Genomic DNA, 14,596 nt, shown 5'->3' on the forward strand with positions numbered 1-14,596 from the left:
AATTACATGGAAACTGTATTCTTTTAAACACTGCTTGGCCCATTAGCTCTAGCCTCTTACTGGCTAATTCTCACATCTTGCTTAACCCATTTCTATTAATGTGTGTAGCACTACAAGGTCATGGCTTACCCGGAAGGATTCTAGCCTGCTTCCATCTCAGAGAGGAGAGCTATGGCAACTGCCCTCACTGCCTTCTTCCCAGCATCCTGTTCTGTTTATTCCGCCTACCTAATTTTCTCTTCTATTAAAGGGCCAAGGCAGTTTCTTTATTTAACTAATGAAAAATGAAATCAACACAAAACAGAAGACTCTTCCATATCAACAGTGAGTATAACCCATCTGAGAGTCAGAAAATTTCCGTTCAGTGATTAGTCTCGCAGTGATTAATCTCCTGGTAATTATGTGTACACACTAAGGTCATCGACAAAACAGATGGCTTTGTGCAGAGGATACCGGAAGCAGTAGTTGAAACAAGGATCATACCTTCTAGGGAAACCACCATATGGAGGACTGTTGCTGCTGACCAGTGACTATTACTTTTTACAAAGCCAATGCCTATGTCTTTAGAAACAAAACCTAATTGTATGTAAATTAGTAAGGCCTAGACCAGCAAAGACTATGAAAAGGCTAGAAAGGTCACTAAGCTGGTATTTGAGAATAAATTTAATTGAATGTTCTATCTAGCCCTGGTTCTACCTGTAATAGTCAATGCCATTTAAAACAACTCCCTCTTTAACCATTAACCCCTGGAAGGAATTCCAATGGACTCTATGGAAACCCTGTTTATTGTTTTTAAGTGAAAGGTGATTGGGTGGGGTGGATCTCCAGGGGTGCCACAGAGCCACCAGGAGGGTTTATGCTGATACAACTTTTGCACAACAAAGACTTGCCTGGCCTCACAAGTCTAGCCAAAGAGTGGCTCTCTGGGAGGCCGTTGGTTGACTAAAGAGGTTGGGCTGTAACCAAGAAGCAAGGTAGAAAGGGCTTGAACAGCAAAGAGCTCAGGGTTCTGTCTTCAAGGGTTCATTGTAGGGAGTCTGTGAGCAACTCTGATGACATGTAAGATTTTCAGTGGAAAATGAATGAACAATAATAGTTCATGGGGTAAACTTCATTTAAGCTTTGTTTTAATTTAACCTGTATGAGATTAACAGTAGTGACAGCAATTATGAATAAATAACCCAATATTATTTTTTCATGTAGTATATTAATTGTACATAATACTGTGTTACATAAGGATACTTCCATCCAAGGAGACATTATACAGTGAATACATCCCCTCTCTCACCCCCTCATCTCCCTTACTTTCCAGTTTATAAGTTTCCTTAGTTCCTCTCCACAGTTTGCCTTCACTTTCATGCATATACACATATGCTTTTATGTATCTATATAAAATCTGAGAACCACAAATTATACAAAACATGATTGTAACAAGTCTTTCTCTGTTCCTCCAGCCAGCAACCAAGTAATGACATGGAGACTTCTTATTAGTTAATTAGTTATGAAATCTTGACCTATAGCTTAGGCATATTCCTAACTAGCTCTTATATCTTAAAATAATCCATATTTTTATGATGGACCAGTTTAGTCACATTATTAGGACTGATGGAATAGGAATTTAGGAATAGATGAGTAAGGAGTCAGTGAATGACAAATAGACATAAGTTACCCCTACTGGTAACTTCCTCCAAGCTGTAACAGCTAATTTTGAAAATTTTTAAAAAACTGTTTTGGTATTTTAGTTTGAGCTTGTAAAGTAGCACATTTTCCTTTACCTGTAAGCGTGCCTATAGTTGGTTTTGCCCCTCTCTTTAGGAGAGACTTTGAATTATATTTCATGTTCCATCTTTATACTTTGTTTTTTTCAATGACATACTGTCCTGGAGACAAGACTGATTTTGCTGTTTGATGCCAATCATATGGTGTTAACCACATTTTTAAATCATATTTAAAATCTATTGAGTATAGGGAGAGGAGGGTCCCATAGAATTAATTGCCATTTGTAATTTATTTAGTGGTTTTTAAGGGGAGGGGTTCCCATTGTGGTTTTTCATTATCAAATGTTGTAACTGGGAAACAAAAAGACATATCTCCAGTCCTCTTTGCCTTTTGTACTGCTCCCATAAAGGCTACAGCTGGAGGCAATGCCCTCCTTTTTTTTCTTTATTATTATTATTAGAATAAGGAGGGGGAATAGAGGCTAATAAATGGATTTTTGGAGGATTTTGATCATGAAAATGATCTCTTTTCTCATCACCCTCATAATATCTAGCTGCCTCCTCTTCTAAATCCCAATCATCTTCCTCATTTTTATATCTGTCATCTTCAGGATTTGCTTGAAGCAAGTTAGTCTTACTACCTGTATCATGGGGACTTTACAAGCCTTTTTTTTCTTTTCTTTTTTTCCTTTTTCTTTTTCTTTTTGCATTTAGGAGTCTTATTAGACTCTGTCTTCCTCTGGGGGAGCTTTCTCAGCAAAAAAAAAAAAACCTCCATTTCTGATTTATCAATTAAAAGATCTCTTATCTGAACCCAAATCAAAATGCATGTGTAGGGACTTCTCTGAGGCCATGTTTTTTATAACACCTTTTTATTTTCTTTCCTACCCTTTTTTAGTTTTGCAGAGAAAAAGTCCCCTCTTCAGGAAACTAAGGACTCACTTTCAAAATAAAATCATATAAGTCATTTAATGATTTTTTTTTAGAAACTTTGCTTCCTCTGCCTTGAAGCATATGACTCAATAGAGAAAGAAACATGTCTTTACTTTTGGAATGAGACTATCCCATGATTTTTTTTTTTGTTACATACTCACTGTATTAAACTGGTAATCCTTTACCAGTGAGCTCTGGCAAGGTCCTATCCTTACCTGAAATTTTTCAAAAAAACAAGGAGAGATAGCTACCTATCCTGAGAGACATCTGAAGAAAGCACAGCTTTAAAGTCCCATGTTGGGTGCCACCTGTGATGGACCTGCTCAGCTGGAATACTGGGACCAAGGGGACAGGGTCTCAGGTATAGGTGTAAAGAGTTGAAAAATGACAAACAAACACAAGACTCAAAGGAATTGCATCTGAATGTGTCTTTACTAGGCTTGAGACTCATCCTTTATACAGAAAAAAATTGCTTAACAGCATGTATTGTTATTTCATGCGGTACAGATTATTCTTAGAATCATTATATCAGATACATGAGAACAGATTTTCGTCAGACAGATGTCCCTGATGTGAGTCTGTGGTTGGTCATGCTAGACATGGCTTGGCATTAGTTTTGATATAAATTTTTATCTAGGCTATGAGTTTATGGCATTTTGAGCTAAGGGCTAGCGGTTGTGGTTAACAGTTACACAATCTACCATCTTTGTATATTTCTGCAATCTATGCAGATGAATGTTTTCTTTTTTTCCCCTTTATTTTTATCTCCTTTTCAAAACCTTTCCCAAAACCAATCTCAAGAAGTTACAGGCATTTATTTCTCTTTTATCCTTATCCAGTTTTTGCTGAATTTGTCTTAATTGCTTAATAAGTTTGACTTTTGGTCTTTATTTACTAAGCACCAGATTAAACCTAGAAACTTTTTACCCTTGAATGTTAACCCATCTTCCTCCATCAGCATCATAAACCCATGTATATGGCAATATCCCATCAGGAGACTCTAGAAACTTAAACATCCTATCTTCCCTTCCAGAAGAAACCAGACTGTGTTCCTTAGAACATAAGCAGGTAATGCCAAAAGTGCAAGGGCTCCAGTGCACACACCTTCTCTGCAGGCACTCTGCCCTGAAACTTGTGCCACAGCCTACATGAGAGTCACACAGACTTCGCAGGAGGTGGCATGACATATTTTTTAGATATTTATTTATTTATTTATTATGTATACAATGTTTTGTCTGTGTGTATGCCTGCAGGCCAGAAGAGGGCACCAGACCTTATTACAGATGGTTGTGAGCCACCATGTGGTTGCTGGGAATTGAACTCAGGACCTTTGGAAGAACAGGCAATGCTCTTAACCACTGAGTCATCTCTCCAGCCCCCTGCATGACATATTTTTAAATGTATGTTTTACCATTTAGTTTTTTAACCTTCCTTTTATTCTGTACCTTTGACTTGTTTTCTGTGTGCCTACATTAATCCCCAGTTCCTCTCCCTCTTTATAAGACCTGCCTATTCTCTCCTGCCTAGCTATTGGCTGTTTAGCTTTTTATTAAACCAATCAGAGTGACACTGTGTACAAACATAACATATAAGACAGATGTAATTTGTTCAATATGACCTTCAGTTATGTACAGTTTTTCTGAAAATAATATAACTTTGTATTCTTTGTGGTTCAAAATATCCCATTGTGTATACATACCACATTTTTTAAGCAATTTTGATGGACATCTATTTTGGTTCCAGATCTTAGTTATTGTGAACTGTCACTGATGTATATCTTTGCATAGCTGACTAATGGGACAGGTTTATGTTAATTTTTAACAAATCTCAGACCTAATTTCCACAGCATCTATCAGCAGCATCTGGAGGTTTTGGGGTTTGTTCTTTGTCTATATCTTTGCCAGCATTTCTGATTATCAGTTTTTTTAATGACAACCATTCTGACTGGAGTGAGGTAGAATCTACATGTAGTTTTAATTTGCATTCCTTCCATGGCTAGTGTGGTAGCCTGGCTTTTGAGAGCTCTGTGTTTATACCGTTTGCTGATAGTTATTGGCTCCAATGTGATAGACACTGTTCGGATTGGGAATAAGGCTTCTGACAAGTCAGACATGATTCCTGCTCTGAACTGACAAATTTCAAAGTGGATTTCAACATTGATCATAATTGTCACACCAACAATGCCTCATGGGCATTGTTAAAACTATCTTCTTGATAAGGAAAACTGAGGAGCTGAAATACTAAATAACTTTCTCAGAATCCTAAGATCAAGAATGGCAGCATGTTGGAGAAATAAATGGCTTCTGGTGTCCTTCCCCTACACACATGCGGTGAACTCCAGCATGCAGGGGCATTCTCCCAAGAAGAGGACAATCTGACCATTAAGTATTTTTACAATTAATAACGAAGTTAAGTAAGCTTAGATTTAGGCCACTGCCCAGTCTTCTAGAATGTAGTTCTTGTCTTCTGATGTTTGCAGGCTTGTTTTGTTTTTACTACTGGAAGCATACTGCAGTGAGCATGCATCGTACCTCTTTCCTCATACCTGTAGTTCTCTGGGAACAAGGTTAGACATCTTTGGCTGAAGAATATAGACAGATTAAATTGGCTCCTAAAGATTGGAATGATTTGAAATTCCATCAGACAGAGTATTACTGCTTTATTCTCTCCAGGAACAAGATTGAGGCAAGTAATCATTGCTGTCACCCCTAACTCCAGGACTGTCAGGTGAATGAACCTCTTTTCTAGAGTCACCCAATTTTACTGAATATTCGTCCATTATGGTGACAAAACTCGGACCATACATTTGTCACTCACACCTTTTACTGGTTCTTAACCAGACTGCTTGCTCATGGGAACTCTACACATTTGATGGGAAATAAAATGATGGTTATTTGCTAGGGTGTGTTTGTGATTAGTACTTAGATACAATTGCTCCATGGCTAATACAGCCAGTTTTAGAAAACGCCAGCTTTACACAAGATTGATGTGTTATTGTAACAGAACAATACACAAATGAGAACACCATAGTGCGTGGTGGAAATTAGGAGACGTTCAGTGTGGTATTTCATAAATTTCCACTGTATTTCCATAAAAAGAGATTCCCCAATCCCCTGTAAGGTAACAGAACTTAAAGAGGTGGAGAATAATGTGAACAAATTTCACATGGAATCCACCTCATAGGCAAGACTCATTCAACACAAAACAGGGGAAGTTGCAAAATTCTAAGTCCAATCACTCAGTTAGGATAGGCTCAAGCTCCTGTGGAAATGTTGGGGTAGACTTTATACTGTGACTCTTGGGAGAAGCTACTGTGGCTCCCAGACTGAGACTCATGGCAACATGTGAGGTTCTTTGTTGCTAGGGAGTGGTGCTGGTGTAATCCAGCAAAAATGTTGAAACTCGTAAGCACTGAAAGTGTGGTGCTATTGCCCCCTGAGTTCTCAGTTTCTGAAGAAGGTGCTGGTGGGTGCAGCCTACCACACCCTCACTTGTAACTGGTCTTTCTTTATGATGCCGGCTCCTGAATAATAACATGGAGACTTTTTATTCATTATGAAAACTTGGCCTTAGTTTAGGTAGGCTTGTTCTCAACTAGCTCTTAAAATTTAAATTATCTCATTTATATTCATCTACCTTTTGCCATGTGGCCCATTGCCGTTCCTCAGTCGTGTATGCTCAACATCCTTTGAGTCTTACTGACAAATACCCCAACTCAGATTCCTTCCCAGCATTCCCACCTCTGCCAGCAAGTCCAGCCTAACCTCTTCTGCCTAGTTATTGCCTGTTCAGAAGATGCCATAGGCAGGCAAGGAGGGACAGAGACACACCTTCACACAGTGTGACTCAATATCCTGCAACACCCATCTCTCAAGCAAAGGTCAACTTTCAGTTTTAGTATAATCTGAAGTCTAGTAGTTGAGGACAGAGTAACTCATGTGTGGGAATTCTGATAACATTTGATGTCCTATTACTTAAAGGATGGTTTAGTTCTAGAATGTGGGATCTGAAGTCACACTCTTGAAAGAAAAGAGAATACAATCCAAAATAAAAATATCATGTTAACAGGCTAAATATTTGGAGCATTGCAAAACTGTATTACAGATATTCTGTGACCATGTCTAGGCATAGGCAGACAGGAATATTGGACAATTCACAAAAATAGCCAAATACCTGTCTCTCTAAGCTAACATGAGGACTAATTGCTGTCTGTTCATTAGTCTTTTGCTTTGTAGTATTCCCAGTCTCGTAGATGACAGGCTATGCAATCATAGATTCACCTCCTTATTGGACTTCCTCTTAGCACCAGTCCAATGTACAAAACATTTCCTCATCTTCTTATGAGATACCCTTTCCCCTCTCTCCCTCCTCTCTCTGCCATAAGTAATAGGCCCACTTTTGTTCTGGTATGGGGCATCTACATGTCAGTCTTTTGCTGTCAGACATGGAGGAATATTTTCTCTTTGCTCTTGTGGTCACTGGATCCTGTTTATGGTATTTTCTGTCACTGGTAAGTTTCTTATCCTATGTTGTTGGTTTTTAAGATAATTTCTTACAATGGCTTCTTAGCTTTACAATTTGCATCTCTACCTTAGGTCATTAATAAATAATCCCACATTTTAATATTTTAAAGTATATATAACCTATATGAATTTTAATTTTGCAGACAGATAATTGGTATTAAAGGAAAAAATAGTATTTGTTGTTGCAAACCTATGCCACTTCAGGAATTAATGACTAACTACAACTTAAATTATCTTAAACTTATTTATTTATTTTTGTTTTGTATTTGATTTATTTATTTGGTGTGTGCAGTGAGGTATGGGTGTGGAGGTAAGAGGATAGCTCTCCTCCCATGTGGGTACTGGGTATCAAACTCAGGTGGTCAAGTTTGACAGCAGGCTCCTTGACTGGCTGAGCTGTCTCAGCAACCTAAAACCGTCATTTTCATGAGTAGGGGGAGGGCTCGTCATGACTCCCTCCTTGCCTCTGTAGCCTGCCTCACATGTGTACACAGAGCACATGCCACAGTAGCCATCACTCTTTGCAATAGTTTCCTGCGAGCAAAGCAGTGTTTTCTTACCATCTGACCATCCAGCGCTGCAGGAGAACAAATCCTGTAGGCATTGGCATGGCCATAGATAACGCTGGAGTTATCCAGCAAGAGCTCGGGCTGGAGTGGCTGGGTTTTCTATGGATGCCTGGACTATTACCTGCTGGCATTGACCTTACACTCATTTATTTAATAAAACCCAGCAGCTTCTAATCATTTGGGTCTGTCACTTAAGAGAGCTGCTGTAGGCATCCCCATAACTAATCTACTGAGACTCATTTAGAGTCAAAGCAAAACTCAGACTGCTCTTAATTGAGCTGGAGAAAAGCTGCCCATGGAGATTTCCACATTTGCAACTTCTGAGAATGTCTAGGTAGCAACTGCTAATGAGGCCCTGAGAGCACCTGCTTGTATTCCCTTCTTTCTCTCCCCAGTAGACCTACTTCTTCAGACATCAGAGATGAGGGGAGAAGGAGGAGTCCTGACTGGGCAGAGGATGGCTGGGGCTCAGGGGCCTCCTCAGACTGCTACCCCAAACCCTACTACCTGGAATCCCTTGGGAGAAAAGTTCAGAAATGTATTCATTTCTGTGAACCTAACTAGTGGATGCCAAGCAATGCCCTGGGCGATTAAAACTCTTACTTGAGATGGTTAAATATGGAAAAAGATTGAGTCATCTGTATCATTCTTTTGTCTACCTTGGAAAGGAAGACATGGAAAGCTCATACTGTTCATCTGGGTAAAAACCTTTGCAATGAGGCTGGGACCCTCTCCAAAAGACTGACTAGCATAGAAAGTATCCAGGGATCCAATTCGTGAAGATTCCTTACTTGTACCCTATGTCTTCACATTATCCCCTTATTCAAAATGTCTTCATTCAACTGTGTGCCAAAATATCAAAATCACAAAAAGGGCAGGTCGACCTTGACAAAGCAGCCATCTGGAACAGGTGACCGGCCCAGGAAAGAGCCAGCATTCAAGGAGAAGTACCTGACAGTCCAAATCATTAGATAAAGTTACTAAACATCCCTGAATCCTGGATTCACCCACTCACCTCATCTAATTTCTTTTGTGATAACCAGCTTTGAGGACACTCAGATCTGTTTGTTAGCAAAGGTGGGGCACGCTACCTTCCTACTCTGTACCTGTCTTCTATAGAAATCCCTGTGAGATTGTTAGCAGGAAATTTTGTGGGATTGACTCTTTGACTGTTAGAACAAAGAGTAGATGTTGTCATTCTAAGGCCTAATGTTGTGGGGGAGTGGAAAGGTCATTCCATTGACGGTGCAGGAGAAGTCACACTGCTGAAGTGTTTTGGGAATGAGTTCCACCTCGAAGGGAAGAATCACAGTCTCACAAGGCTTTTACAGATTTGATAGTGACTTCCCCAAAAGACAAGTGTTCCTGTAGCTCTGAAAAATGGGTTAGTTCATAAGAATGTGTGCCTATACATTTCCCATGGATTGCCTATCGATTTGCCTGCTGTACATTTTATGTATGGTCTCATGGGCTCCAACAACACAGGCTAGGCCAGACTGGGTAACAGCACTGAGAGAAGGAAGTGGACACAAGGTCACACTCCTAACCAAGAAGCTATCTGCTGTTGATAGCCATTGGCAAAAGGGAAATTTGTTTTCTCCAATGGAGTGTCATTGGGTAAACCAATCACACTCCAGGATAGGACTCATGTCTAGGAGTAGTTGGAAAACACAAATTAACTCCATGCTTTTTGGGGAGGGGTTGTAATGGTTTAAATAAAATGCTGCAGAAATAAATAAATAAATAAATAAATAAATAAATAAAATGCTGCATATCCCCAAGTGGTGGCAGTGGAAAGGCAGACCTCTGTGAATTCAAGGTGTGGTGGTACACACCTTTAATCCCAGCACTTGAGAGGCAGAGACAGGCAGAGGTCTGTGAATTCAAGAACAGCCTGGTCTATAGAGTGAGTTCTAGGACAAAGATATACAGAAACCCTGTCTCAAAAAGATAAAAATTAAAAGTAAAAATAAAAAAAGGTTAAAATAAAGCCACATAAAGATGAAAATTACACAGAGAGTCTAGATACTATATGTTATTATGCTCTCTTTCAATTGTTTGAATGCTGAGGAAGGAACAACAGCTGCTAAAAGATATTTGATTATAAATGCTGCTGAATTAAATCCAAGATAGGTATTTTGAAAATACCTTGACTTCAAAATTGAAGTCAAAAGGTATGTTACCTTGAAGAAGAGGTTTTCCTTTTGTTTCCACACAAAATGAGAAGCTATGGATTCATTCTGAGTTAAGAAAAATCAAGTTTGATCAAGGAAAATCTAAGAAATCTCTGGTAGGAACAGATGGCCCAGATGTCTGAGTTCTACATCCAGAACAGATTTAAGATTGCAGCCTGAGATGATCAAGCCTCACAGGATACTCCAGGCAGGACGTGATCATAATTATAATTTTTTTTAGGTCCCCATGAGATTATCAGTGCCCCCAACCAGCAGGAAGTAGCCTGGAAAACTATGCCCACATTCCCAAAAAATGGACTATGAATATTTTCCTTTGTTTAAAATGTTGATTACAAGTTGTTATGGCTATGGTCAAGAGAAAAGCTAAACAAAGAATATTAGATTCAGAGTTCTTGTTGTTTTTTTTTTAAAGAGGGGAAAGTAATCTGAGAAAATGGTCTGTATTTTGTCAATTATATTTTAAATAAAAACTGATTTGCCAGTAGCCAGGCAGGAAGTATAGGTGGGACAACCAAACAGGAAGCAGAGGTGGGTCAATGAGAACAGAAGAATTCTGTAAAGAGGAAAGCTTTGTCTGCAGTTTGTGACCCAGCCACAGAAGAAGCAAGATGTGACTGCCTCACTGAATAAGGTACCAAGCCACATGGCTACCATAGACAAGAATAATAGGCTAATATAAGTTATAAGAGTTAATAAGAAGCCTGAGTTAATGGGCCAATCAGTTTATAACGAATGTAGACCTCTGTGTGATTTCTTTGGGACTAAATGGCTGAGGGACCTGGTGGCAGACTGAATCTTTCCTCTTCCCAGAATTCTCCTGTTATCATTGTCCTGCCTCTACTTCCTATATGGTCACCCTGCCTATACTTTCTGCCTGGCTACTGGCCGGTCAGCATTTTATTACACAACTACAAGAAACAAATCTGTACAGGTTAAAACCATTGTCCCACAGCACTTCCCCCCTTTTATTTCAAAAGAAGAAACTGAATCAAATCTCCCTTGTTAAGCTTTCTTCCTGACCATTATCCATACAACTTGTAACCAACACTCTAAACAAAGAAAAGCATACATAATCCATTTGGGGGGGGGGGGATGCAGTCATATTTTCCAGGCTACTTTCTGCTGATTGGAGGTGCTGATAATCTTACAAGGACCTAAAAAAATCTAGAATTATGGTCAAGTCCTGACTGGAAAATTCTGTGAGGCTTGATCATCTCAGCTAGCAGTCTTGAAACTGTTCTGAATGTAGAATTCAGAAAAAACTCCAACAGAGGTCCTCTGAAATGTTGAATCATCTAGGCCATCTGCTCCTATCAGAGATTTCTCAGGGGGTCTTCCTTGAACAAATGTGACTTTTCTTAGCCCAGAATAAATCCACAGCCTCTCATTTTCTGTGGAAACAAAAGCAAAACCTCTTTTCCAAAGTAACATATCTTTTGATTTAAAAGTTGAAGTTAAAGCATTTTAAAAATATATATGTTGTATTAATCCAGCAGCATTTATAATCAATTGTCTTTTAGCAGCTGTTGCTCCTTCCTCAGCTGTCATACAATTCAAAGACAACACATTAATATACAGTATCCAGACTCTCTGTATATTTTTCATCTTTATGTGGCTTTATTTTAAACTCTATTTCTTTTATTTTTATTTTTAATTTTTGAGGATTTTTTTGAGACTAGGTTTTTCTGTGTATATTTGGCTGTACTGGCACTCACTCTGTAGATCAGGCTGTCTTTGAACTCATAGAGATTTGCCTGCCTCTGCCTCCCAAGTGTTGGGATTAAAGGTATGTGCCACCACACATTGAATTCACAGAGATCAGAAGACCTCTGCCTCTCAAGTCTTGGTATTAAGTTGTGTGCCATCATTGCTCAGTCAGTAGAGCATGAGACTCTTAATCTCAGGGTCATGGGTTCAAGCCCCACATTAGGCACCAAATGATGGTGAAAGATACAAAATAATCCCACACTAGTTCAGAATTATGTATAATAAAGAATTATTTATTTAAGGGAGACTCACAGATCACTGTCCTGGATCACTGTCCTCTGCACAAACAGGGAACAGGAACCAAATCTAGCAACCAGAAATGAGAGCCGGAAGCAAGAGAGTGAGCACATACTTTACAGAGACTTTTGTAGTATAAGAGACCACTCCCAAGTGAGCTGGTACCTTAAAGGCTATTGGCTGAAGGAGCTGAAGGAGCTCCCACATCAGATGGGTGCTCCAAAGTCACAGAAGAACTTTGGGTGACTGTCCAGGCAGCGATATTTCTCTGTCAATACTAGAGTTTTGGAATTTGCTCCCAAATGCACATCCTGTTAACTTAGGTAATATTTTTTCTGGGGTCTTTGAGGAAGTTAAAGAATAGATAGTTTTAATTATAGTTTTCCTTAGTTATGATAAAAAATAAAGTACATATGCATATTATACGTATAATTTTGTTGATACCTGTTTTTTTAATGTAATTTTACTGTATTAAAGTTAAAACCTTCCTTCTTATTTATACACAAGTGGGGAAATGATGTGGGATTACCTTTTGTATGCTATGAATATGTTTTATTACTATTGGTTATTAAAGAAGCTGTTTTGACTAATGGCTTAGTAGAGTAAAGCCAGGCCAGAAATCTGAACAGAGAGAGANGAGAGAGAGAGAGAGAGAGAGAGAGAGAAGGCAGAGTTAGAAAGACACCATGTAGCTGATGAAGAAGACAGACATCAGAACCTTACCAGTAGGCCACAGCCTCATGGTGATACATAGATTAATAGAAATGGGTTAATTTAAGATGTTAGAGCTAGCTAGAAATATGCCTGCCTGAGTCATTGGCCAACAAGTATGGTAATTAATATAGTTTCTATGTGATTATTTGGGTCTGTGTGGCCTGGAAATAAATAGGCAGTCTTCATTTATATACCACTGTTTAGATTAAGCAATATTTGTTTAATAAAATATTAAAGCGTCATCTCTTTGTGTTTATATGTAAAAATGTACATTGTGCTGGCACCTGATCTTTGTAATTTAAGAGTCACCAGGTAATACTGTTTTACAAGCATGAAGGGTTTCATGGGAAGCACCTGAGATTTGGTACTGTATGACAGTACTGGACTTCATGAAGAGATCCCAGGAGAAGCTATTGATGAAAATACAGCTCAATTGCAATAACCCCAATGATTTTGGAAATACTAGTGCCATATGATATCTGGCCACCCAAAACAGCAGCCACAATAAAATGGAGCCTAGAGAACATGCTATATATGCTGCAGAGGGACAGATAACCCAAACTCGTTAGGTAAATCCACAGGATCATGGAAAAATCCCAGATGTTGAACATTAAATTCATTGCACTTGTTGGAATTTGACCTTGCCTTGTCCAGATTATGGTTGTAACCTGTTTCTTCCCTCCTGAGCATTAAAACAAGGACCTTGTCTCTCAGACCTTAGCACAACTGAGTCCATGATGAAAGTACCATTCAGCATATAAAACTCAGGATGTAAACTGCATCACCAGCCAAAACAAAATAAAAAGACTAAAGAGTTAAAGTCACTGGGTTTTGATTCTACTCCATGTACTGGCTTCGTGGGAACCTAGTCTGTTTGGATCCTCAACTTCCTAGACCTGGATGGAGTGGGGAGGACCTTGGACTTTCCACAGGGCAGGAAACCCTGACTGCTCTTTGGACTGGAGAGGGAGGGGAAGGGGGTATGGGGGAGGGGGAGGGAAATGGGAGGAGGTGAAAATTTGTAATAATAATAATAATAAGAAGAAGAAGAAGAAGAAGAAAAGAGTTAAAGTCACAGCTGTGAGCACCAAAACAAAACACCAGAAACTAGGATGTCCCTATCTTTTGATACAGCAAGACAATGACTTAAGCAGTATGGCAAAGAACCTAAATATTCCTCCTTATCTAAACTTTATTAGGCTAACAGAGACTGGCTTAAGAATGCATGCTTGACCTTTCTGTCTTTGCTAGCTTTGTTAAGCTTCAATTATTTTGATAAATGTTATTTATCATTGAAAAGACCAGGAAAATAAAGTTGCCTGCCTCCCTATGGGCTGCATTTATAATGTAAAGTTTTATTTTGTTACCAAAAGGGCTCAAATTCAAAATTATAATTTCTAAGGACCAAACTTAATAAAAATTCAAATCCTAATCTTATACAAAGCTATTAACTTGTAAACTTTTAAAGACATGCAAGTTAATAGTAACTTGTAAATGGCCAAATTCTTTAATATGTTCAGAACTATACGCACATTGCTTTGAGGAAGGATCAAGGCCCTCTGGATTATTTGGTACTTTAATGTCTAATTTCTTGAGTTCTTTATTTATTTTAGATATCAGTCCTCTGACTGATGTAGGGTTTGTGAAAATCTTTGTCAACTCATTAGGCTGCCTTTTTGTCTTATTGACTATATCCTTTGCTTCCAGAAGCTTTTTGTTCTCAGTGTCTGTGCTACTGGGGTTACGTTTAGGAAGTGATCTGTGCCAATGCTTTGAAGGCTACTTCCCATATTCTTTTCTATCAGGTTCAGTGTGGTAGAATTTATACAGAGGTCTTTAATCCATTTGGACTTGAGTTTTGTGGATGGGCATAGATATGGTTCTATTTTCATTCTTCTGTATGTTTTTTTTTTATTTTTTTTTATTGAGAATAAGAAATA

This window comes from Alexandromys fortis, unplaced genomic scaffold, assembly GCF_014885135.2.
Source record: "Alexandromys fortis isolate MF-2015 unplaced genomic scaffold, M_Fortis_MF-2015_v1.1 scaffold_28, whole genome shotgun sequence".
NCBI classification, from domain to species: Eukaryota; Metazoa; Chordata; class Mammalia; order Rodentia; family Cricetidae; genus Alexandromys; species Alexandromys fortis.